At 41.9% G+C, this 27,930-nt stretch overlaps 1 protein-coding gene across 5 annotated transcripts in view; it reads left to right on the top strand.

Moving 5' to 3' along the window:
* The first annotated feature begins 2,114 nt into the window (after positions 1–2,114).
* ptpra (protein tyrosine phosphatase receptor type A) overlaps positions 2,115–27,930 on the top strand; it is a 291,473-nt gene continuing 265,657 nt past the window's right edge. For 2 of the 5 annotated variants that reach the window (XM_072576713.1, XM_072576676.1), the window contains exon 1: positions 2,158–2,780. The gene's annotated coding sequence lies outside the window, so the exon portion shown is untranslated. The other 3 variants (XM_072576685.1, XM_072576703.1, XM_072576695.1) reach the window with 3 other exon arrangements.

Raw genomic sequence — 27,930 nt, 5'->3', positions numbered from 1 at the left:
TCCTCATTTCCCCTTCCCCCACCTCATCCTAGTTTCAAACTTCCAGCTCAGTAACTGTCTCCTTGACTTGTCCGGACTTGTCCGACCTGCCTATCTTCTTTTCCAACTATCCACTCCACCCTCTCCTCCTTGACCTATCACCTTCATCCCCTCCCCCACTCACCCATTGTACTCTATGCTACTTTCTCCCCACCCCCACCCTCCTCTAGCTTATCTCTCCACGCTTCAGGCTCACTGCCTTTATTCCTGATGAAGGGCTTTTGCCCGAAACGTCGATTTCGCTCTCGTTGGATGCTGCCTGAACTGCTGTGCTCTTCCAGCACCACTAATCCAGTATGCAAATACATCAGCCAGGGCCCCTGCAATTTCTTCGCTTCTTGCAGGTTTCTTGGATATATCTGGTCAGGACCTGGAGATTATCCACCTTCATAAAGTCTAATACGTTCCTGTGTGCCTTGCTACAAGTACTCTATGATCTACATGTCTTTGTTTGCTGTGATCTGCCTGTACTGCTTGCAAAACAGAACTTTTCATTGGACTTAGATACATGTGACTACAATAAATCAAATCAAATTATTACCTTTCACTTTCTCTCCCTTCATCCTGATGCAGAATGGCAACAGCGCGTACCATCTACAAGATGCACTGCAGAAATTCATCAAGGCTGTTCCAACAGTACCTTACAAACTTCTGGCCACCTATAAGGACAAGGGCAGCAAGTACTTGAGAATACAGCTGCCTGCAAGGTCCCTTCAATTCACAGACCATCATGATTTGGAAATATGTCAATATTCCTCCATCACGATGGGCCAAAATCCTGCAATTCCCTTACTTAGGGCACTGTGGGTGTACCCACTTGACAAGTGCTGCAGCCGTTACAAACATATGAAACAGGAATATTAAACATCTCCAAGTTTGCCCCGACATTCAGGAAGATCGTGGCTGATCAATTTGTATTTGGAAATGTATCTTCCGCCAATAACTCTACAAAAAGTCAGCTCACCATTCCTTCTCCAGCGCAATTACGAACGTGTAATAAATGCTTAACAGCTAGCAATGCTCACATCCTGTGAATGAACAAGAATACAGGCATGGTCTATTTCCTAAACAGTGAGAAAATTCATAAAGCCAAAGTATAAACGGATCTGGGCGTGCTAGACCAGGATTCTGTAAACGTTGACTTCAGGCTGAGTCCATGGTTAAGAAAGCAAATGTAATGTTGTCATTTATCTCAAGAGGGTTGGAATGTAAAAGCAGTGATGAGCTTCTGAGACTTTATAAAGCTCTAGTTAGGCCCCATTTAGAATACCGTGTCCAGTTTTGGGCCCCACACCTCAGGAAGGATATACTGGCTAGAGCGTGTTCAGCGGAGATTCACATAGATGGTCCCTGGAATGGTAGGCCTAACATACAATGAACGGCTGAGCATGCTGAGATTGTTTTTATTAGAGTTTAGAAGGTTGAGGGGAGATCTAATAGAAACTTACAAGATAAATTTACTTAGAAAGGGTGGACGCTGGGAATTTGTTTCTGTTCGGCGAGGAGACTAGGACCTGTGGGCACAGCCTTAGAATTAGTGGGGTTCAATTTAGAATGGAAATGAGGAGACATTTCTTCAGCAAGAGAGTGGTGGGCCTGTGGAATTCATTACTGTGGAGCACAGTGGAGGCTGGGACGTTAAATGTCTTCAAGACAGAAATGGATAAATTCTGGATCTTGCAAGGGATTAAGCACTACGGGGAGAGTGCAGGTAAGTCGAGTTGAAATACCCATCAGCCATGACTAAATGGCAGAGTGGACTCGATGGGCTGAATGGCCTTACTTCCACTCCTATGTCTTATGGTCTTAAATAAAAGGTGCCAGTAACATTGAAGACAGTTCGGCCACTCATTACCGATATTGATTTTCTGAAAGAGCAGTCTCGCTCAATATCACAGCTTGTTTTGGTTGGTCTCTTAACTCTGCATTTTTTACCTTCAAGCACACAGTTCAAATCTCTGAAATATTATGAATGGAATTCATTCCCTATACATTTCCCTTTCGAGAGAGGGGGCGGAGGGAAAGGAGGCAGGAATATCATTGCGCCTCCTTTTTTTTCCGAATGGAGTCACCTCGGTGCAATTCTTGTGATTTGAGAATATCTTGAAGGTGAGGAGGTGCGGGGAGAAAAGAAAGTCAAAAAAATTCCTGCAGTGATTTGGAGCATCCTGACGGTGGCGTTTAAAATTAGCAGGGAGGGAAAGAAAGAAAGAAAGGAAAACAGTTTTTTTTAATGTAAAAAGAGGGAGAGACTTTATAAGAAAAAGAAAAGCAACACTCAGGTCTCAGTTTACGACCTCCTCTGGAGGTTTTTGCGGAGTCAGTTGGAGGGAAGGGGAGGTTGAAGCAACATGGCGGAGTGGCAGCGGTAGCGGGGAGGGAGAGCAGCGCGAGGCGCGGCGGTTGGTCGGGGGACCGAGGGAGAGCAGCGCGAGGCGGGGGAGCCGTTGGGGAGCCCGGAGCGCGAGGCAGGCAGCAGGGAGAGGGGCTGCAGCTGAGAAAGGAGTCCCTCCGCTGAGCGAGCGAGAGAGTGAGTAGCAGCATAACCCATCGCTGGGAGAAACCTCTCTTCACCCCCCCCCCACCCACCGGGAACCGGCTGGAGTAAAAGGAGAAGGGAAGACACTGAAGTGAAGAGGTGGATGTTTTACCCCCCCTCCCCTCTCTGTTTTCATAATCGTTGGATTCTCTCCCTCGCCTCGTTACACACGTACCCTCCTCAGTTCGTTTGCATTTTCAAAGTGAGTTGAAAAAAAAATTTTCTATTTGTTATTAAAGAAATGGAAATACTCAATTTTACTTTGGCTTTACCGTTTCTCTGCATAGGTTTGATTTCACGTTGGCAACTCTTGGTTCATTTAATTACGGCGCGCATTTCTTTTTATAATTGTTGATGGAATGTGTTTTTTTTTCCCCCTCCCCGTGTTTTATGCGAGAAAATCCAGGGTTTACGTGGGCGGGCGTGGTATATATGAGGAGGAGATGGAGAATATTTTAATCCTTTTTTTTTGCATCCTGCTATTGGCAGGGCCTCTGGATGGCGGTTTGCAGCGTATTCCAGGCCCAAGGGCCAGGTGGGCCTTTGGGAATCGTTGCAGGAGCCAAATGTCACTCAGTTTTGTTTTTTCTTTGAATATATATTACGTTTCCGAGTTTGTACTGTGCAACCTCTGCCTGCCAGCTTTTTCTGCGAGAGCCGAAGTTGCCTCCCTGTAATGTTAGATTTTTCCTACGTTAAAAACGTTTTAGTCTAAGCTCGTAAACCAAAGACAATTTTTTTTTCTTATTGGTTTATCATTACCATTTTCCAGAACAAGCAAGTCTCGCAATTTTTTCATTCGATACATTTCATTTTATTTTCGTTCTTCTACCCCCACAGTTTTTAATTTCCAAACAAATCGCTTCCAGCCACCCTTTCCTTTTAATTAGTTTCACAAGTCCTGAGATGCTGCTACTGGCAGCTATATTTCGCCATATGCATTCCTGTCACGGTAACTACAAAACAAACCTCTGAATCATGATTTGGAGTTCAGTTCACTGCATTTCCGAAAAATGCATTTCTACCTGAGCAGTTTTCTAAATCTGAATCAATCTTCTGAAACGTTTTCAGTCGGACCGACTTTGTGTCCCAATAACATTCTAAGCAGAACTTTTGTGTCGGTCTGGAAGTTGAAACATTAACCATAGACCCACATCATGTGCAGTTTCTTCCCAGATTCGAAGCAAGTTGTACTGTTCACTTTAGCTATCATGACCTTGATTTGTTGGCTTTAATTGACTAGAATTGTATCAATCTAATATTAGATGATAAATGCATCTCAATATGGCAGGAATGTGGTGCAGGAAATAAACCACTGATGGATTCAAACGGCATTGTGTAATCTGCAAGAATGAAGTTAAGGGTTTAGCCATAAACCTCTATTCACTACCTTCAAATTTTCAGTCGTGTTCTTCATGGGTATGCAGTGAAGATACCATACTTTACATGGAAATATTGTGAATATGTCAGGTCATTGAATCAAAATATGAACTTCTGTTTCATCCCAGATTTTTAATCTTTGCCAGAAAAAAAATTGTAATTATAGTCATCCATTTTGAATTTTACAACTTGGTCTTAGTTAAAGAGTGACATTTGGCTTGCATATCTTTATGCTATTAAGCAAACTTCTTAAGCTACTGACTAAATTACTCACCCTTGATCTTTGACTGCTTTAGAAAGGTCTTTTTAATGCAGAATAATGCAACACAATAGTTTTGGTGTTTATGTTAAAACTTTTTCAAGAGTTGTTTGTCATTAACATAAACAATTTGGATGACACGGTTATTAAGTTTGTGGATGACACTGAAATTGGTGGTACATTGGAGACTGAATAAGGCTATCTAGGATTACAAAAGAATCTTGATCAATTAGGTCAATGGACTGAGAAGAGGCAGGTGGAGTGTACTTCACATCGGTGCGAGGCATTGCATTTTGGTAAGACTAAAGACGGCAGGAGTTAATGATAGGGGCTTGGGGAATATTGTGCAATGCAGAGGCCTTGGGGTTCAGGCACATTGTTCATTGAAAGTTACATCACAGGTAGACAGAGGGTTAGTCTTGCCTTCATTGATCAGACCATTGAATTTAGGAGTTGGGAAGATCTGTTGTGGTTGTACAGGACATTGGTCAGGCCACTTTTGGAGTAGGAGGAAGTGAGAACTGCAGATGCTGGAGATCAGAGTAGAGTGTGGCGTTGGAAAAGCGCACCAGGGCAGACAGCATCCGAGGAGCAGGAGAATCGACATTTTGGGCTTATTCCTGTAACATCGATTCTCTTGCTCCTCTGATGCTGCCTGACCCACTTTTGGAGTAGTACTGTGTACAGGTCTGGTTGCCCTGGTCTAGAAAGAGCACTAAACTAGAGAGGACGCAGGAAAGATTTACAAGAATGTTACTGGAACTGCAGGGTTTGAGTTATAAGGAGAGGCTGAATAAGCTGGGACTTTTTTCACTGGAGCATAAGAGGTTTCTAAAATCATGGGGGGCATAGATAAAGTGAAGAGCATTGGTCTTTTTCTCTATGTTGGGGAGTTCGAAACTAGAGGGCATAATTTTAAGGTGAAAGGAAAAAGATTTAAAGGGGAATTGAAGGGCAACCTTTAGCACAGAGTCTGGTTTGCATATGGAATGAACTGCCAGAGAAAGTGGTAGATACAAGAACAGTTTAAAATATTTAAGACATTTGGGCAGGTACATGGATAGGAAAGATTTAGAAGGATATTGGCCAAATGTAGGCAAATGGGACTAGGTAAGCCTGGGAAACTTGGTTGGCATGGATAAGTTGGACTGAAGGGCCTGTTTCTGTACTGTATGACTCTTTTAATTCTAGAATAAAGTATTGGGAGGTCAAGCAAGTGGCTATGATGAATGGATTTATATTTCACTTTGGAGAAAGGAATTTGGGAAATGATGAGAAGATTGGCTGTGATTTGTCAGAAAACAAGTTTCTTGTCCTTAGTTCTCTCACACAACTTTAAGTTGGATACAAGAGTTACATTTTTGCATCATATTGTATGTGAAGCTAGACATTCTAGTTTAACTGTAAAAGACGCATGCCTCTCTGGGAGTTGTTACAGTAAATAAACTGGAAGGTTGCAATATTATCATTTAAAACAGTAAAAGTTTTTTCAAAGTTTTTGTGATTGTCATCTTTTTTTAGTCTTCCCAGATCTCATTTTTTGTGCCAGTTTTGTTCTGAAGCCAGTTGTGGATGTGCTGTAACAACTTTTTTTTTTCTAGCTTCACATACAATATGATGCAAAAATATAACTCTTGTATCCAACTTAAAGTTGTGTGAGAACTAAGGACAAGAAACTTGTTTTCTGACAAATCACAGCCAATCTTCTCATCATTTCCCAAATTCCTTTCTCCAGAATGAAATATAAATCCATGCTTGACCTCCCAATACTTTTTTTCACTTGTTCCCACATGTGGAAAAGCCAGGTGGGCAAGAAGGGACTGCATGTGATATCTTACTTCACAATACATTGCCATTGTAGTGTGACATTTTTGCTCTATGACCATTGGGGAAATAATGGGGTGCCAAACTTAGTTGTCCTGCTGTAGGCTAAGGAGAATAATTTGAGAATTTCTGCTCTGAATTATTATCTGTATGCGGAGTAGAAAGTATGTGTGTGCAAACAGGATTTGACTTGACTTATAGTCATAGAGGTAAAAACAATGACTGCAGATGCTGAAAACCAAATACTGGATTAGTGGTGCTGGAAGAGTACAGTAGTTCAGGCAGCATCTAACGAGCAGCTGCTCGTTGGATGCTGCCTGAACTGCTGTGCTCTTCCAGCACCACTAATCCAGTATTAGAGTCATAGAGATGTACAGTATGGAAACAGACCCTTCGGTCCAACCTGTCCATGCTGACCAGATATCCCAACCCAATCTACTCCAACTTGCCAGCGCCCGACCCATATCCCTCCAAACCCTTCCTGTTTGTATACCCATCCAAATGCCTCTTAAATGTTGCAATTGTACCAGCCTCTACCACTTCCTCTGGCAGCTCATTCCACACACGTACCACCCTCTGCGTGAAAAAGTTGCCCCTTAGGTCTCTTTTATGCCTTTCCCCACTCACCATAAACCTATGCCCTCTACTTCTGGAATCTCTGACCCCAGCGAAAAGACTTTGTCTATTTATCCTATCCATGCCATAGGGGTGGCGTGGTGGCACAGTGGTTAGCACTGCTACCTCACAGCACCAGAGACCTGGGTTCATTTCCTGCCTCAGGCGACTGACTGTGTGGAGTTTGCACATTCTCCCCGTGTCTGCGTGGGTTTCCTCCGGGTGCTCCGGTTTCCTCCCACAGTACAAAAAAAAATGTGCAGGTTAGGTGAATTGGCCATGCTAAATTGCTTGTAGAGTTAGGTGACGGGGTAAATGTAGGGGAATGGGTCTGGGTGGGTTGCGCTTTAGCGGGTTGGTGTGGACTTGTTGGGCCGAAGGGCCTGTTTCTACTTTGTAAGTAATCTAATCTAATCGAATGCCCCTCATAATTTTGTAAACCTCCTATAAGGTCATCCCTCAGCCTCCGACGCTCCTGTAGCCTCTCCTGTAGCTCAGATCCTCCAACCCTGGCAACATCCTTGTAAATCTTTTCTGAACCTTTTCAAGTTTCACAACATCTTTCCGATAGGAAGGAGACCAGAGTTGCACGCAATATTCCAACAGTGGCCTAACCAATGTACTGTACAGCCGCAACACGACCTCCCAACCCCTGTTCTCAGTACTCTGACCAATAAAAGAAAGCATACCAAACACCGCCTTCACTATCCGATCTACCTGTGATTCCACTTTCAAGGAGCTATGAACCTGCAATCCAAGGTATGTCTGTTCAGCAACACTCCCTAGGACTTTACCATTAAGTGTATCAGTCCTGCTTAGATTTGCTTTCCCAAAATGCAGCACCTCGCATTTATTTGAATTAAACTCCATCTGCCACTTCTCAGCCCATTGGCTCATCTGGTCCAGATCCTGCTGTAGTCTGAGGTAACCCTCTTCGCTGTCCACTACACCTCCAATTTTGGTGCCATCTACAAACTTACTAACTGTATCTCTTATGCTCTCATCCAAATCACTTATGTAAATGACAAAAGGTAGAGGACCCAGCACCGATCCTTGTCGCACTCCACTGGTCACAGGCCTCCAGTCTGAAAAGCAATCCTCCACCACCACCCTCTGTCTTCTACCTTTGAGCTAGTTCTCTCTGTGTTGCATGAGATCTAACCTTGTTTATCAGTATCCCATGAGGAACCTTGTCGATTGCCTTACTGAAGTCCACATAGATCACATCTACTGCTCTGCCCTCATCGAACTTCTTTGTTACTTCTTCAAAAAACTCAATCAGGTTTGTGAGACATGATTTCCCACACACAAAGCCATGTTGACTATTCCGAATCAGTCCTTGCCTTTCCAAATACATGCGCATCCTGTCCCTCAGGATTCCCTCCAACAACTTGCCCACCACCGATGTCATGCTCACTGGTCTATAGTTTCCTGGCTTGTCTTTACCACCCTTCTTAAACAATGGCACCATGTTTGCCAACTTCCAGTCTTCTGGCACCTCACCTGTGACTATTGATGATACAAATATCTCAGCAAGAGGCCCTGCAATCACTTCTCTAGCTTCCCACAGAGTTCGCGGGTACACCTGATCAGGTCCTGGGGATTTATCCACCTTTTACCCGTTTTAAGACACCCAGCACTACTTCTTCTGTAATCTGGACATTTTGCAAGATGTCCCCATCTATTTCCCTACAGTGTATATCTTCCATATCCTTTTTTACAGTAAATACTGATGCAAAATATTCATTTAGTATCTCCCCCATTTTCTGTGGCTCCACACAAAGGCCATCTTGTTGATCTTTGAGGAGCCCTATTCTCTCCCTAGTTACCCTTTTGTCCTTAATATATTTGTAAAAGCCCTTTGGATTCTCCTTAATTCTATTTGCCAACGCTATCTCATGGCCCCCTTTTGCCCTCCTGATTTCCCTCTTAAGTATACTCCTACTTTCTTTATACTCTTCTAAGGATTCACTCGATCAATCCTGTCTATACCTGACATATGCTTCCTCCTTTTTCTTAACCAAACCCTCAATTTCTTTAGTCATCCAGTATTCCCTATACCTACCAGCCTTCCCTTTCACCCTGACAGGAATATACTTTCTTTTGATTCTTGTTATCTCATTTCTGAAGGCTTTCCATTTTCCAGCTGTCCCTTTACCTGCGAACATCTGCCTCCAATCAACTTTCAAAAGTTCTTGCCTAATACCGTCAAAATTGGCCTTTATTCAATTTAGAACTTCAACTTTTAGATCTGGTCTTTCCTTTTCCATCACTATTTAAAAACTAATAGAATTATGGTCGCTGGCCACAAAGTGCTTCCCCCCCCACTGACACCTCAGTCACCTGCCCTGCCTTATTTCCCAAGAGTCGGTCAAGTTTTGCACCTTCTCTAGTAGGTACATCCACATACTGAATCAGAAAACTTTCTTGTATGCACTTAACAAATTCCTCTCCATCTAAACCTTTCACACTATGGCAGTCCAAGTCAATGTTTGCAAAGTTAAAATTTCCTACCATAACTACCCTATTATTCTTGCAGATAGCTGAGATCTCCTTGCAAGTTTGTTTCTCAATTTCCCTCTGACTATTGGGGGTCTATAATACAATCCCAATAATGTGATCATCCCTTTCTTATTTCTTAGTTCCACCCAAATAACTTCCCTGGATATATTTCCGGGAATATCCTCCCTCAGCACAGCTGTAATGCTATCCCTTATCAAAAATGCCACTCCCCCTCCTCTCTTGCCTCCCATTCTATCCTTCCTGTGGCATTTGTATTTTGGAACATTAAGCTGCCAGTCCTGCCCATCCTTGAGCCATGTTTCTGTAATTGCTATGATATCCCAGTTACATGTTCCTAACCATGCCCTGAGTTCATCTGCCTTCTCTGTTAGGCCCCTTGCATTGAAATAAATGCATCTCAAATCTTCTCGAAAGATTTATAAGAATGGTGCCAGGATTGGAGGATTGATCTATAGGATGAGGTTGAATACACTAGGGCTGTTTTCTCTGGAGTGTCGGAGGCTAAGGGGTGACCTTGGAGGTTTATAAAACCACGAGGAGCATGGGTAGGTTAAATAGACAAGGTCTTCTCCCTGGGAACAGGGAGTCCAGAACTAGAGGGTATAGGTTTAAGGTGAGAGGGAAAAGATTTAAAAGGGACCTAAGGGGCAACCTTTTCATGCAGAGGATGGTATGTTTATAAAATGAAGAAATGGTGGAGGCGTACATTTACAACATTTTTAAAAGGCATCTGGATGGGTATACGAATAGGAAGAGTTTAGCGGGCTATGGGACTAGATTGGGTTAGAATATCTGAGCCAGGATACCCGGAATAAAATTCCACCTGCTCCAGAAATAGTCATAATGATATACAGCATGGAAACAGATCCTTCGGTCCAAATTGTCCATGCTGACCAGCTATCTTAACCTAATCTAGTCTCATTTGCCAGCACTTGGCCCATCTCCCTCTAAACCCTTCCTATTCACATACCCATCCAGATGCCTTTTAAATATAATTATACCAGTCTTCACCACTTCCTCGAGCAGCTCATTCCAAGACACACCGCCCTCTGTGTGAGAAAGCTGCTCCTTAGGTCCCTATTATATCTTTCCATCTCACCCTAAACCTAGCCCTCTTGTTCTGAATTTTCCCCACTCCAGGGAAAAGACCTTGTCTATTTAACCTATCTGTGCCCCTCATAATTTTATAAATCTCTGTAAGGTCACCCCTCAGCCTCCGACGCTCCAGGAAAAACAGCCTCAGCCTATTCAGCGTCTCCCTGTAGCTCAACCCTCCAACCCTGGTAACATCCTTGTAAATCTTTATGAACCCTTTCAAGTTTCACAACATCCTTCCAATAGGAGGGGGACCAGAATTGCACACAATATTCCAAAAGTGGCCTAACCAATGTCTTGTACAGCCGCAACATGATTTGCCAACTCCTATACTCAATTTCTGACCAATGTGTAATAAGATCACTGAACAGGTTGATTGAAAAATGGCTGTGGTCTGGCTCTGTTCCTCTCTCGCTCTCTTGCTAAATGCATATTCCACTCAGTTTATTAAATTACAAATTCTTTTCCTATTGAGTATGAGTTTGGTTAAGAGTCTTTGATATAATACAGCAATTCAGTTATTTTACATCCTATTCTGAAATATATATTGTATACACTATTCCTAAGAAGGAAGTACTGCCACACAGTCCACAAGTGAACAAATGTTATCATTTTATTTACACCGATCCATTGACACTCAGAGTAGATGTCCCAATTCCTTTGAACAAGCATTTTCCCACATTCTCTGCAGCAAATGTGTCACATTTAAGACTAATGCGTTCTCATTCCCTCCTTTTATCTTTTTATGATAACAATACAGTGTATTCAAGTACAATTAGTCCATTCAGTCCATTTGTATTTTCAACAAGTTGATGCCTCTTCTGGCGAGTCGTCGTCCAGAGGAGCAGAGTCAGAAAGATACCTGATTTCGGCATAAAAGTTCAGACATGGAGGTACAGGAGTGAACAAAGGTTGATTAATAAGATTCTTCTTTGGCTTGGGCGAAAAGCAATGCACGGTCCATTTCATGCATAAGTGGACAACAATGTATATTCCTAGGATTAGACCAAGGATTATCAGTGCGTCCCACATGAACCATCAACACGGTGACCATAGCTAGCAGGTAGGACTCCATCCATATGAGTCGGACGATGTTGGGGCAGGTATCTTCTGTACGTCTTGACCCATTTTGTTGATGGCATCTGTGTCATGTATAGTGTCTTTTAGAGAAGTTGTCTAGGTAGGTGCAACATTGTGGGCTAATAACAGAACAAGCGCCTCCTTTTGCAAGGAGGAAATCCAGCACTAATCAATTCTGAAGTGTCATCATCCGGGTCTTCGGTAGTTCTTTGCTTATTAGTGTCAATGTGTGAGTAATTGAGTTGGCTAGTTTTTCGATGTTATATGCAAGGTCACCTATCTGATCTAGGGCCATCTCAACATCTGATCTAGGGCCGGAATAAGGCACTCCCATGAACCTCGACCACTAGGTTTGTTGATGGAACAAGTCATGCAAGTCTTGTTTTGTTTTTCCTCTAATTTTTCTGTAGTGATTCACATTTTGGTGGGCTTTCCATTCATCATCAACTTTCGGTATTTTATGGTGGAGGATATTTTATTGTTCTCTTGTAAGGTATGCACTAAAGCACACTGTCCATATCAGTCATTGGGTAAATATGGATAGGCCTTGTTTTCGCAAAGCCACTGAGGCTAAATGGAGTTCCAAGGGTGCACTTCTGTGAGTGAATGACGAGTCCACTCAGAATGAGTGCTGAATCTTGTAAACAGTGGCTGTTATCCAAAGTTCAGTTATCAAAGAGTATTCGCGGATGGAAAGTAGGAGTGTGAACAGTGTCTTTTATAACATATTTACACTGTATTTGCTTCACTTGCCCCATGTCGTGAGTACCCAGAAGTTCTTTCAGTGCACCATTCTAACAGTGGAATAGTGTTAATGTTGAGTCCTTAAGGTATGTTAGTGCACTTCGCACAGCGATGTGTGTCTTCCACCAATGGGTTTTGTCATCGCAGGTGAGGGGTTGCAAAAGTGGGTGAGACAGACATACATTGTACATCAGAATAATGGAAGAGTGAGCAGACAACACATGAATTGAGGTGTTTCGCTTGAATAAAGAAACCATTGGCAACAAAATGGGGATTAGGGATGCATAGTATTTTTCATCTTTTTTTCCTTTTCCAGCTTGTCTTGTTAACTGCGGTAGCTACTGATTGCAAAAGGTATTCTTGTCAGTAGTGGTCATTCAGATAGGAGAAGGTTCTGTCGAGATGGTGTAGGTTGACCGTCTCGAGAGTAGATGCCTTAGAGTTCTGTGATTTCGGTACTATGTGTTCAATACTACAACTCGTATGGTACCTTTTGGGAGAGGGACAGACAAACATTTCAAGGTAACAGTTCTCGGCTGATGGCCTGATGAAGTTATGAAGTCATGCCTTCTCATTATAACTGAGATAGATGTGTTGTGAGGGTGCCAATAATGTTGAAAGTGATGTTTGGAGGTGCAATGTGAATAGCTTAAATGCGTTTCAGCTGAGCAGCTGCATTCATAGCTTCCAACAGTATTGTTGCAAGTTTCACGGAACTGACAAATTCTATCTTCGGGAGAGGGGGGGCAGTGAGGAAAATAATACATTCATCATCATCGGAGCATCCTGAAGCACCAGTGCCATTGCCAGTGTAGCTGTGATTACATTGGCATTCTACACCTAAATTGTTGGTTTTGTTTCTGCAAATGGCATCATGGTGACAAATGGGACACGTTAGTGTTCTCACGGTGTCAAGAGTAGTGTTCAGAGTTGCAATGGGGTAGCAAAACAGGTAGTGGTTAGCAGAGTGAATCTTATTCATTTCTGCTGTTTCGTGGTCATCAGGATTGTTTTGTCTTGAGTGGTAGTAACGACATCAGTAATAATGATGATGGTAGATGATGACTTGGTTGTCTGTGTAGGGGGAAGAGTCATTGGGCATCTAACGTTCTCATTGTTTTGGCATGTGGCATCCTCTGAAGTATTGTTTAGATTGACTGACTACGTTAATTCCTGTGACCTTGATCATCCCAACAAATGTACATATCACCTTAGCCACTTCTCCATTTGGTTCATTAGCATTGACACATTGTGTCACGTTAGAGGTTTAGCCAGTCGGAGACATTACCTATGGGCAGAATACATCTGGGCGCATGGTTGGGTTCTGTAAATCACCCTGATTGTGATGGTAGAAAATGATATAAAATTAAGGAATAGTAGAGTACAGCAACAGGCCTTCATCTCACCAAAACTGCATTGACACATGACCCCTTTCTAAATTAAAACCTTTTGCCTCTGTGATCCGTATCCCTCTATTCCCTGCCAATTTGTAAATCTACCAACATGCACCTTAAACGTTGCGATAGTTCCTGCCTCCATACCTCCTCTGGATGTGCATTCCAGGCACTTATTACCCTCTGGAAAAAAAACTCTTGTGCCACATTTCCTTTTAAACTTCCCTTCCCTCTTTTACCTTCAAACTATGTGCCCTAGTAATTGACATGTCTGTGCTGAGAAAAAGATGCTGACTATCCATTCTATACATGCCTTTCATAATTTTGTAAACTTTGGTCAGGATGCCCATGACCCTCCGTTCAAGGGAATCCAAACAAAATCAATCCAGTCGCTCCTCATGGTCAATACCCTTCAAACCAGGAAATATCCTGGTAAATTATTTCTGTATCTTCTCCGAATCCTCCACATCCTTCTTGTCATGTGGCAACCAGGAATGTATGCAAGTTCTATACACCTGCAACATGATTTGCCAGTTTTTCTCCTCTATGCCATAACCAATGAAGAAAAATATGTCACTCGCCTTCTTGACCACCTTACCTACTTGTGCTGCCATTTCTGGAAATTGTGAACCTGTACGCCTAGATCCTTCTGTATGTTGCTACTAAATGATTCTGCCATTTCCTGCACGTTTCCTCCTGCACTAGACCTTCCAAAAATGCATCATTTGTCAGGATTGAATATCTTTTACTATTTTTCTGCTCAAGCCTCCAACCTGTATCCTCTCACAGTCCTCCTCACTATCTGCAACTTCCTCAGTTCTTTTGTCATTTGCAAACTTACTAATACGACAACCTACATTCTTCTCCAAATCATTTTTATATACTGACACCTAGCACCGATCCCTGTGAAACCTCACTGACAGGTCTCCAGTGAGAAAAATATCCTTCAACCGCCACTGTGACTTCTATAACTAAGTCAGTTCTATACCCATCACACCAGCTCACTGCAGATCCCATGTGTTTTCAATTTTTGTATTTGTCTTCTATGTTCTTTGTCAAAGATTTGTACTAAAGCCTGTACATGCAAAATGTACCACTCTATCCTCAATTATCTTTATCACTTCCTCAAAAAAAACTCAATTAAATTTGAGACATGAAATTCTGCACATCTGCACAAAACCATACAACCTATTCCTGATATGTCCATATTTTTTCCCCAGATGTGTATAAATCTTATCCCCAAGAATCTTCTCCAATAATTTCCTACCACTGATGTAAGGCTCACTCGCCTTTATTTTCTGGATTATCCATGCTTCTTTTTTAAATGAAGGAACAACTTTGGCCATTCTCCAGCCATCTGGGACCTCTCCTGTGACTAAAGAGAATAATATGATTTTGCTACAGGCTGCAACAATTTCCTGACCTGCTCCCTCAGCATTCTGGGACAGATCCCATCAGGTCCTGGAGACTTGTTGACCTTAATGGCTTTTGAATTACCCAACACTTTCTGTGTATTGACATGCCGCAGAATTTCAAAATATCTCTCCAAGATCCACAATCCACCGTGTCCTTCTCCTTTGTTAGTTCCAATGCAAAATATTCGATAAGGACCTCACTCAGTTCCTCTAGCTCCATGCATACATTCCCACCGTTGTCCTTGAGTGGACTTACCCTTCCTTAGCTACCTGTTTGCTCCTTATAAATGAATAAAACGTTTTGGAATTTTCCTTAATTCTGCTTGCCAATGACATTTTTATTGCCCCGTTGAGCCCTCATAATTCCTTGTTTCAGTTCCTTTCTGCTGTCTTTGTTTTCCTTCGAGGGCTCTGTCCATCCTTCTAAATCTCTGCAATTCTGATATTACACTGCACATATGGCTCAGTTTTATTGCTTAAAAAACTCTTGACCCTAATTTTTAGAATTGAATTGTCTGTATCAATGATTCTGCAGTTTGATGTACAGGTGGCGGACAGGTAAGGAGACAAAAAACTGCAGATGTTGGAATCCTGTATTCTAGCATTTGTCATTAGGGGCACAGTACAAGAATAGAAAGATTATGCTGAACTTATACATACATGTGCTGGTTAGACTTCCAGTAGAATGTTGTATAGAGTTGTGGGCATCACATTCTCAGAAAGGATGAGAGTGCAGAAGAGTTTTACGAAAAAAAATGTTTTCAGAGATGAGATCTTTCTATTCTGAGGTTAGAATGGAGAAATTGAGAAGGCTAAGAGGAGGCTTTATAGGGTAAATTTTAATAAATTGCTACTATTTATAAACAGACCATGAACCAGAGGGCATACTTTCCAAAAGAAGTAAATGTGAAATGAGAAACAAAAACTGTTTAACACAGAATAGTAGGGGTCTGCCTTGCCTGGATGTTTAGTGGAGGCAGGCTCAGTTTAGGCATTCAAGAGGCCATTAGATATCTCTTTAAATAAAAGCAATGTGCAGGGTCACAGAAGAGAAAAGGCAGGATATTATCATGAAGTCAAAGTTCTCAATGGGACGAATGGCATCTTTCTGCACTATTACAATTCTGTGATTATGTGAAGGCTGTGTTTGCTGAGACAAAGGAGCATGCACAGTATGCTGTTAAGGTGTTGCTTGCACATATGCTAGTGAATGAGATTTATTGAAAAGTTTCTGTATGTATGTCTTTAGAACATAACATAAGAACTAGGAGCAGGAATAGGCAATCCAGCCTCTTGAGCCTACCCCACCATTTGGTAATCATGGTTGATTTCATCTCTTCCTTAACTCCACTTAGTGCTCTCCATAACCCTTCAAACCAGTTTAAAAAAATCTGTCTATCTCCTCTTTAAATTTATTCAATGTTCAGGCATCCACCACAGATTCATGACCCTTTGAGAGAAGCAATTTCTCATCATCTTGTAAATGTGCTACTCCTTATCCTAAAACTATGACCTTTCATTCTCAATTGCCCTACATGAGAAACATCCTTTCTACTTCTACTTTGACAATCCTACAATCCTGTATACCTCAATTAGATCTCCACTCATTCTGCTCAACTGTGGAGAGTATAGGCCCAAACTGCTCAACCTCTCTTTATAAGAAAAAACATCATATCTCTGGAATCAATCCAGTGAACCTCCTCTGAACTGCCTCCAGTGCAACTGGTTCATCCCTCCTCAAGTAAAGACATCACAATTATATGCAGTACTCTGGGTGTGGACTTACTAATGCCTTGTACAGTAGCAGCAACACTTTCCAACTTTTATACTTTAATCCTTTAGCAATAAATGCCAATATTCAATTTGCCTACCTTATTTGCCGAGACAGTGGCCTCATGGTATTATCGCTGGACTATTAATCCAGAGAGGTGAAAGTGAGAACTGCAGATGCTGGAGATCAGAATCGTGTGTGTGGTGCTGGAAAAGCACAGCATGTCAGGTCGTATCTGAGAAGGAGAGTCAACATTTTGGACAAAAACCCTTCATCAGGAACGCTCAAAACGTCGACTCTCCTGCTCCTCGGATGCTGCCTGACCTGCTGTGCTTTTCCAGCTCCACATACTCTACTATTAATCCAGAGACCCAGACAATATTCTGGGGACCTAGGTTAAAATTCCACCATGGCAGAAGATAGACTCTTAAATCCAAATTCTAATGTTTATCATGAAACCATTGTCGATTGTTAGAAAAACCCATCTGGTTCACTAATGCCCTTTAGAGAAGAAACTGCCACCCTCACCCAATCTGGCCGACATGTGACTTCCAACCCACAGCAATGTAGTTGACTGTTAACTGTCCTTTGGACAATTCCGGATAGGAAATAAATGCTGACCTGGCCAGTGAAACCCATATCCCATGAATGAATTTTTAAAAATTCCCTGCTCGACTCACATTCTAGTTTTTTTGTGATTGATGCCGAAGGACACCCAAATCCCTCTGCGCTGAAGCACACTGAACTTTCTGTCCATTTAGACCTTTTTATTTCTCAGACAAAAATGAGTAAAATAGAATCCCTACAGTGCAGAAAGAGGCTATTTGGCCCATAAAATCTGCACTGATCCTCCCCTATGGCTAATCACTTAGCCTGGACATCACTGAATATTAGCATGGCCAATCCACCTAACCTACACATCTTTGGACTGTAGGAGGAAACTGGAGTATCCAGTGGAAACCCACACATATTTGGAGAATGTACAAGGATGGAATTGAACCCGGATCTCTGGCGCTGACCACTGTGCTCCCCACTTATCCTCAAACTTATTCACATTGCACTTTATCTGTCAAGTTTTGACCCAATTTTCCAACTTTTTATAACCACTTGTAAATTTATTTCTTCAGTGGAACTTATTTTCTCACCTTTCTCACCTATTTTTGCAATTTTGCAAATATCATCTGCAAATTTGACATTTATACTTTTTAAAAATATAAATCCCTGTTTCCAAGTGCATTGTAAATAGTTGGAGCCAAGGATGAACTGATGGCATCCGATAGTTACACTTTGCCAACCAGAAAAAGACAGGTTTATCCTGATTTTCTGCTTTCTCTTGATTAGCTAATCCTCTATCCAGGCTAATAAATTATCCCTAACCTCGTGGTCAGCATGTGAATTAACCTGTTGTGTAGCACCTTGGGCAAATGCTTTCTAGAAGTCCAAGTATATTAAAAAGATATCAGTTATTCCATATTGCTTATTCCACCTTTAAAGAACTCTAGCAAATTAGTCAAACATGATTTATCTTTTATAAAACTATGTTGACTCTTGATAGATTGTATTTTGACTTTAAATGTCCTGCTATTAATTCCTTAATAATGGGTTCTAATAATTTCATTATGACAGATGTTAAACTAGCTGGTCTGTAGTTTCCTACTTACTGTTGCTGTGCCTTCTTGAATAAAGGTGTTGCATTTGCATTTTTTTTATCCACTGGAACATTTCCTATGGAATCTAGGGAACTCTGGAGTATCATAACCAATGGATTCACAATCTCTGATATCATCTTAAGAGCTTGGGATGCAGGCTATCAGGCCCTGGGGACTGGTCTGCCTTTGACTGTAATAGCTTGCTTAGTGCTTTCTCCCTTCATGATAAGGGTAGTTCTAAATTCCTCCCTTTCTATAACTTCTTCATTATATATTGCTCTTGGCATGGTACAAGTGTTCTCCGCCATGAAAACTGAAGTAAAATATTGGCTTATGACTCATCTGTTTCTCTGTTCCCCTGTATTAACTTTCTAACATCACCCTCAAAGTGACCAGCTACACTCTTCCCTTTCACAAACTTGGAAGGTTTTACTGTTTTTATATTTTTGCACGAGTTTTCTTTCATAATTTACCTTTTGTTCATTTTATTATATTTTTAGTAACTTTTGATCTTTAAAAGTTTCCCAGTCTTACAGCTTTGGCAATATAACTTTTGCATTAGTTTTTGTTTGGACAGGGTTTGGAAGAAATAGAACGGGTGGAGTAAAGGGAACAAACCCCACATTTTGATCATTGTTACTTGAGGATGCCTTTAACCTGAGTCTTGATTTCATTCTGTCACGCTGAACAAGACCAAATCTATTATAAACTGCTTTCTGATCAGTTGTAGAACAAGCTGTTCCATGGAGCCATAGAGTCATTTAGTATGGAAGAAGCCCTTTAGCCCATCGAGACTACACCCCTAAAATATGCTGCTACCTAAACTAGTCCCACTTTCCCACGCTTCGTCCATAGCCTTGAATGTTATGACATTTCAGGTACTCATCTAAGTACTTACTAAAAGTTGAGGTTTCCCACCTCAACTGGACTGCCAGACAATGAATTCCAGACCCCCACCACCCTCAGTGAAAAAGTGTTTCCTCAAATCCCCATCAAACCTCCTGCTTTTGAATTTCAAGTTGTGACCACTTGTTATTGCCCCACCGACTAAGGAGAACAGCTGCTTTTTGATCATATCCCTCAAACTTTAATTCCTCTTCAGGTCTCCTTTCAACATTTTTCTGTTCCAAACAAAATAGTCTGAGCTTACCCAGCCTCTCTTCATAGCAAAAATGCTCCAGCCCAAGCAATATCCTGATGACCGGAACTGCACACAATACTTGAACTGTGGCCTAACTGAAGTTCTATACAGTTCCAATAGTACCCCCTTGTTCTTATAAGCTATGCAGGAGCTTATAAAGGCAAGGGTGTCATATCCCTTCATAAGTAATCTATTAACCCATCCTGCCTCCTTCTGGGATCTGTGGACATACACCCCAAGATTCCTCTGTTCCTGAGTTTGCTAATATCTTGTCATTCAGTGTGTACTCCCTTGTCTTGTGCATCACTTCACATTTGAGGATTAAATTTCATCTGTTGTTGATCTGTCCATCTTTGCCTCCTTGCTGGCACACACCTGCAAGGCTTGAAAGCATTCTATGAATTTATCATCCAGGCTGCTACTGCCTTTATCTGATATTTCCACTCTGTATGTATAGTCATCTATGGTAATTGCTTTCTTTTATCACAAGCACCTCGTATTATTTCCTCAATGTTCTGTCTTACATAATGGGATTATTAGACCATATCAACTAGTGACTTCTTGACATACTATAAGTCATTTCTACTGAAACTGATTCTACATCCAAATCTCCTGAACCAAGATTATTTCTAAATATTACGTCAATCTCATAGTTTAAGTTAAAAATCATACAGCAGCAACAACAACCTGTTGGACTATAACCTGGTGTTGTGTGATTTTTAACTTTATCCACCCCAGTTCAACACTGACATCTCCACATCATCATACTTTGTTAACAGTGCTTCTCCTTCACCTTTACCTGTCTTTCTGTTCTTCACGAAGATAATATACCCCTTGGTATTCAGCATTCAATCCTCGTTATCCTGCATACGTGTGTATTTCTGTCAGATCATATTTATTGACTTAGCTGTGCATTATTCATGTGTTTCATTTGTTATGATTGCTCTTGCATTCTATATGAAGACTGGGTAGACCAATTGAGCACTAAAGCTGTGTGGTACGGACGGTTTTCTAGAACAGTGTGTTGAGAACCTACCAAGAAAACCTTTTGATAAAGTTCCGCATGGGATTCAGGGTGTGCTTGCTAATTGGATAGAAAATTGGCTTTACCCTGGAGGGTGGTGGAAGATGTTTTTTTGGACCCATGACCAGCAGTATTCTACAAGGATTGGTGCTGTGTTCACTTCTGTTTGTCATGAATATAAATGATTTGGATGAGAATATAGGAGACATGGGTCCAAAAAAAATCCTCCACCGCTGACAGATGGCGTTTAATTTCAATTGGTTCGAGGTATTGCATTTCAGTAAAGCAAACAAAGGCAGGGCCTATATGGATAATGGTGAGGTCCTATGTAGTGTTGCAGAACAGACCTAAGGGTTCAGGTACATAATTCTTTGAAAGTTGAATCACAGGTAGACAGGGTGGTGAAAAAGTTGTTTAGCATGTCGTCATTGCTCAGACTGTTGAATTTGGAGCTGGAACATCATGTTGAGGCTGTACAGGATGTTGGTGAGGCCACTTCTGGGAGTACTGTGTTTAGTTCTTGTAGCCCTACTATAGGAAGGATGTTATTAAACTGGAAAGTGTTCAGAAAAGATTTACCAATATGTTGCAAAGAATGGAGGGTTTGAGTTATAAAAATAGGCTGGAGGTAGGAGGTTGAGGGATGGCCTTGTAAAAGTTCATAAAATCATGATGGGCATAAATAAGATGAATAGCAAAGGACTTTTCCCTAAGGTGGGGGAGTTCAAAACTAGGGAGCATATTTTTAAGGTGGGAGGAGAAAGATTTTAAAAAGACACGAGGATCTTATCTATTTATCCTATCCATGCCCCTCATGATTTTATAAACGTCTATAAGGTCACCCCTCTGTCTCCAGCATTCCAGGGAAAACAGCCCCAGCCTGTTCAGCCTCTCCTTATAGCTCAAATCCTCCAACCCCGGCAACATCCTTGTAAATCTTTTCTGAACCCTTTCAAATTTCACAACATCTTTCCGAAAGGAAGGCGACCAGAATTGCATGCAATGTTCCAACAGTGGCCCAACCAGTGTCTTGTACAGCTGCAACTGACCTCCCAACTCCTGTGCTCAACACTCTTGACCAACAAAAGGAAAGGAGCCCTTGGGGCTACCACAGGAAGTGCAAAGTCTGCGCCCACACCACTCCCCTCACCTCCGTCCAAGACCCCAAGGGATTGTTCCACATCTGTCAGAAATTTGCCTGTACCTCTACCAATGTCATCTACTGTATCTGTTGCACTCGGTGCGGTCTCCTTTACATCGGGGAGAAAGGACGCTTTCTTGCAGAGTGTTTCATAGAACACCTTTGGGACACCTGCACCCACCAACCCCACCATCCCCAACTTCCTCTCTCACTCCATCAAGGACATGCGGGTCCTGGGCCTCCTCTACCGCCAAACTGTGACCACCTGACGCCTGGAGGAAGAACGCCTCACATTCCGCCTTGGGACCCTGCAACCGTATGGGATAAATGTGGATTTCAACACCTTCCTCATTTCCCCTCCCCCTACATTATCCCAGTCCCAAGTCTCCAACTCGGCACTGCCCTCCAGACTGGTCCCTTTGGATCTATCAACATTTCCCTCCCCTTCATCCACCTATTGGTTTCCAAGCTACCCCCCCCCCCCATTTGTCTCTCAGCCTCAGCTCACAAGCCTCATTCCTGATAAAGGCTTATAGAGTCATAGAGATGCACAGCACGGAAACAGACCCTTTGGTCCACCCCGTTCATGCCGACCAGTTATCCCAACCCAATCTAGTCCCACCTGCCAGCACCCGGCCCATATCCCTCCAAGCCAGTCCTATTCATATGCCCATCCAAATGCCTTTTAAATGTTCCAGTTGTACCAGCCTCCACCACTTCCTCTGGCAGATCATTCCATACACATACCACCCTCTGCGAAAATACATTTGCCCCTTAGGTCTCTTATATCTTTCCCCTCTCGCCCTAAACCGATGCCCTCTAGTTCTAGACTCCCGCAACCCAGGGAATAGACTTTGCCTATTTAATCTATCCATGCCCCTCATAATTTTGTAAACGTCTATAAGGTCACCCCACGGCTTCTGAAGCTCCAGGGAAAACAGCCGTAGCCTATTCAATCTCTCCCTATAGCTCAAATCCTCCAACTCTGGCTGCATCCTTGTAAATCTTTTCTGAAACCTTTCAAGTTTCACAACATCTTTCCGATAGGAGGGCAACCAGAATTGCACGCAATATTCCAAAAGTGGCCTAACCAATGTCCTGTACAGCCGCAACATGATCTCCCAACACCTGTACACAATACTCTGACCGATAAAGGAAAGCATACCAAACGCCGCCTTCACTGTCTTATCTACCTGCAACTTCACTTTCAAGGAGCTATGAACCTGCACTCCAAGGTCTCTTTGTTCAGCAACATTCCCTAGGACCTTACCATTAAGTATATAAGTCCTGCTAAGATTTGCTTTCCAAAAATGCATAATCTCACATTTATCTCAATTATACTCCATCTGCCACTTCTCAGCCCATTGGCCCATCTGGTCAAGATCCTGTTGTAATCTGAAGTAACCTTCTTCACTGTCCACTACCCCTCCAATTTTGGTGTCATCTGCAAACTTACTAACTGTCCCTCTTCCAAATCATTTATGTAAATGACAAAAGTAGAGGACCCAGTACCGAACCTTGTGGCACTCCACTGGTCACAGGCCTCCGGTCTGAAAATCAACCCTCCACCACCACCCTCTGTCTTCTACCTTTGAGCCAGTTCTGTATCCAAATGGCTAGTTCTCCTTGTATTCCATGAGATCTAACCTTGCTAATCAGTCTCCCATGGGGAACCTTGTTGAACGCCTCACTGAAGTCCATATAGATCACATCTACTGCTCTGCCCTCATCAATCTTCTTTGTTACTTCTTCAAAGAACTCAGTGAAGTTTGTGAGACATGATTTCCCATGCACAAAGCCATGTTGACTATCCCGAATCAGTCCTTGCCTTTCCAAATAGATGTACATCCTGTCCCTCAGGATTCCCTCCAACAACCTGCCCATCACCGATGTCAGGTTCGCTGGTCTATAGTTCCCTGGCTTGTCCTTACCACTCTTCTTAAACAGTGGCACCACATTAGCCAACCTCCAGTCTTCCGGCACCTTATCTGTGCCTATTGATACAAATATGTTAGCAAGAGGCCCAGCAATCACTTATCTAGCTTCCCACAGAGCTCTCGGTACACCTGATCAGGTCCTGGGGATTTATCCACCTTTATGCGTTTCAAGACATCCAGCACTTCCTCCTCTGTAATATGGAAAATTTTAAGGTGTCATTATCTATTTCCCGACATACTATATCTTCCATGTACTTTTCCACAGTAAATACTGATGCAAAGTACTCGATTAGTAGCTCCCCCATTTTCTGTGGCTCCACACAAAGGCCGCCTTGCTGATCTTTGAGGGTCCCTATTCTCTCCCTAGTTACCCTTTTGTCCTTAATGTATTTGTAAAAACCCTCTGGATTCTCCTTAATTCTATTTGCCAAAGCTATCTCATGTCCCCTTTTTGCCATTCTGATTTCCCTCTTAAGTATACTCCTACTACCTTTATACTCTTCTAAGGATTCACTTGATCTATCCTATCTATACCTGACATATGCTTTCTTTTGCTTGCCCAAACCCTCAATTTGTTTAGTCATCCAACATTCCCTATACCTACCAGTCTTTCCTTTCACCCTCACAGGAATATACTGTGTCTGCACTCTTATTATCCCATTTCTGAAGGCTTTCCATTTTTCAGCCGTCTCTTTACCTGCGAACATCTGCCCCCAATTAGGTTTTGAAAGTTCTTGCCTAATACCGTCAAAATTGGCCTTTCTCCAATTTAGAACTTCAACGTTTAGATCTGGTCTATCCTTTTCCATCAGTATTTTAAAACGAATAGAATTATGGTCACTGGCCAAAAGTGCTCCCCCACTGACACCTCAGTCACCTGCCCTGCCTTATTTCCCAAGAGTAGGTCAAGTTTTGCACCTTCTCAAGTAGGTACATCCATGTACTGAATCAGAAAATTGTCTTTGATGCACTTAACAAATTCCTCTCCATCTAAACACTTAACACTATGGCAATCCCAGTCCCAGTCTATGTTTGGAAAGTTTAAAATCCCTGACCATAACTACCCTATTATTCTTACAGATAGCTGAGATCTCCTTACAAGTTTGTTTCTCAATTTCCCTCTGACTATTAGGGGTCTATAATACAATCCCATTAAGGTGATCATCCCTTTCTTATTTCTCAGTTCCACCCAAAAAACTTCCCTGGAATATCTTCCCTCAGTACAGTTGTAATGCTATTCCTTATCAAAAATGCCATTCCCCCTCCTCTCTTGCCTCCCTTTCTATCCTTCCTGTAGCATTTGTATCCTGGAACATAAAACTGCCAGTCCTGTCCATCCCTAAGCCATGTTTGTGTAATTGCTTTGATATCTTAGTCCCATATTTCTGGCCATGCCCTGAGTTCATCTGCCTTCCCTGTTAGGCCCCTTGCAATGAAATAAATGCAGTTTAGTTTATGCCTGAAACGTCAAGTTTTCTACTTCTCGGATGATTCCTGATCTGCTGTGCTTTTCCAGCAACACACTCTCGACTCTGATTGGGCAGAGCATCTATTTGTGAATAGGAAATCTTGTTTGAATTTGGAGTTTTTTAAAAAAGTGATGGATGTAGTATATGGAAGTTGTCAAAGCTTTTGATGTTCCCCACAGGAGGCTGGCTCGAAAAATTGAAGCAAGAGGGGTAGGAGGGTGTGTATTGACATAGATTAATGAATAGCTAACAGAAATCAAAGTGTAGAAATGAAGAAGTCATTGTTTTGGTCAGCCTATGAATAACGTAGGTTGCTTGGGCCATGGCTGTTCACAAACAGGAATGATTCGGAGGTGGGGACCAAATGTGATAGCTCCGGTTTTGCAGACGATACAAAGCTAAGTGGGAATGTAAGTTGTGAGGAAAGTGCAGCTTCAGGAGGATTTGGACAGGCTCAGTAAATGGGCAAGAATGTGGTAAATGGAATGCAATGTAGAAAAATGTGAGCTTATCCACTGAGGAGAAATAGATGTGCAGAGAGTTTAAATGGTGAGGGGTAAAAGTTTAGACCTAGCGAGGGACCATGCAAGACCAAGTTCTTGTTTATAAATTATTGAAGGCTAACTTGCAGGTGCAACAGGCTATTAGGAAGGCAACTAGATTTAGTTTTCAGTACTTCTGAACTTTAATCTTTTGCAATAAAGTCTTGCTTCAGTTGTGTAGGAGTTTGATTGGACTGCATTTAGGGTACTATGTACGCTTTTAATGTCTTCTCAGGAGAGAGATTAACATAGAGGGATTGCAGTGAAGGTTAATCAGACTTGTTTTTTGGAGTAGTAGAACTATCCAATGAAGAGAGGTTGGGCAAACTGGAGCTATTCTCTAGAGTTTCAAAGAATGAGACATAATCTCATTGAAATTTAAACTAATTAAAAGGGATAGAAAGATATTTCCCCTTGTTCAGGTACCTAAACCAGTACTAGAAGAGGGGTGTATCACATCTACTTAGAGGCAAAATTATTTTACTCATGAGAGTTGTGAACCTTCATCACTCTTGATCAGAAGACCATGGAGTCTCTGAGTACAGGATATCTTTTTAGAGAGAGCTTTCCAATTACCAGTAGTCTATATGATTATGGGGACGGGGTGGATAAAAAGCATTATGGTGATAGACCTGACAGGATAAATGGCCTATTATGTTCCTATATTTATATATACCATGAACCTTTTATTAACTGGCATGTATGGGACCAGAAGTGCATAGGTTGAAAAAATATTCTGGTTGATCATGAGGTCCTCATAAGCAATGTGCAAACACATACTTGCACGTGGCTCAGGTAATAACTCAGATCATTATCTTCAAAGTTTTGTGTTTTAATTTAGTGCCTAGCTCCTCAGTCTCTGTACAGGGTTTCTTTGCATTTGACCAAATATTGTTGGTAGCTAAGTGGACCATGGCATCCTCCCTACAAGTTGTTCTCCATTCTTAAGTCAATGTCCTGAACCCTGCCATTGGGAAGACAACGCAACCTTCTGGATCCTCGCCCTTTGCTGTGGAGAACAATGTCCATCAAACTCAAAGTGCTATCTTTTTGCATTATATTCCTGTTACTTCCTTAATTTGACTGACTTCCTGTACCACAGATCAGTGGTCAATTTGTTCAGCTACTGTGTAGCCTCTGCTCTCAAACAAACAGACTGAGAAAAACTCTGATGTTGGACAATTATAGAGACTGATAGTAGTGAATTCTGGGTCCCCTGACCTGCCTGTCTCACGACCAGCCCTCCCTGTCCCCTATTGCTAACTAATAAAGTCCCTATCCGAAATGATGTGACTTCCTCCTGGTGCAAAGACTTCAGGTAACTTCATCCTTTCCTGAGGCAGTGCAGTGTTTGTATTAAGCCTGTAGCTCAAACTCTGAACTGAAGTTGCTCAAATTTCAGACATTTGTTGTAGACCTATTAGCCCTGGTATTCAGAAGCTCCCACATTCTGCATCCTTGATATGCAAATTGTTTTGCTATCTACGGTGAGCTTTAATTATTTAATTACAATGTTCACTTACCTATATTGCATTTAATGGAATATAACAACTGTATACAATGCTGAATTTAAAGTTAAAATTGACCTATTTATTTAGCAGCTACTCACCAAACAGCTAGCTAGCTTTCCTTGAAGCAGGGCAAGAGCCAATTCATATGGTGCAACAAGAGTTGAAAAGCAGAAACAAAAGGAAACCAACACATTCCATTCATCCTTTCCTGAACTACACCAGTCACTAAACTCCATTTCCTTGTTTGCGATTATTTGTCTTTCGCTGCATTGAAGAACCATGTATTTCGAGTCAGTTAAACCAGGCCTCGAGAAATTAACTTTAATCAGTTAGATAATTAACTCCTAAACTCTGACTGCAAATTGTTTGCCCTGTCTGAGCTGTAAGAATAAAAACTGAATCAAGTTGCGCAGCACTTTGTAGTTCCTGCTAATTATAGAGTAGATTAAAAATTTAAGAACAAAATGAACACCATTAAGCACATCCTTTTTGGACTTGGTGATCTGTCTTTGAGGGATAGAAAGTAAAGCGTCCAACTTGTTGCAACCATTGTTTTCATCAAGCTGTTTCAAAAGCAGGCATAAGCTTTAAGTTGACCACGTGCTCACGTGCCACATTGTTCCAATCACATTGAGAATTGTAGCATGCTTGTGAAAGAATACTTGCATGAACCTTTGTTTAGATATGTTCAATAAAGTGCATCCAACAAAATGTTGCAGGATTTATGTTAAGACAAGCAAAATATTGTAGCTGGAATGCCACAGACCGAGGTAAGCATCGCAACAACAGATTACATCTAAGGTCTGTAGTTCCGTTAGATGCAGCTGTGAAGGGTGAT

This window comes from Chiloscyllium punctatum, chromosome 1 (genome assembly GCF_047496795.1).
Source record: "Chiloscyllium punctatum isolate Juve2018m chromosome 1, sChiPun1.3, whole genome shotgun sequence".
Classification (NCBI taxonomy): Eukaryota; Metazoa; Chordata; class Chondrichthyes; order Orectolobiformes; family Hemiscylliidae; genus Chiloscyllium; species Chiloscyllium punctatum.
Note: the sequence above shows the minus strand (reverse complement) of the source record. Positions and strands in the feature narration are given on the sequence as shown.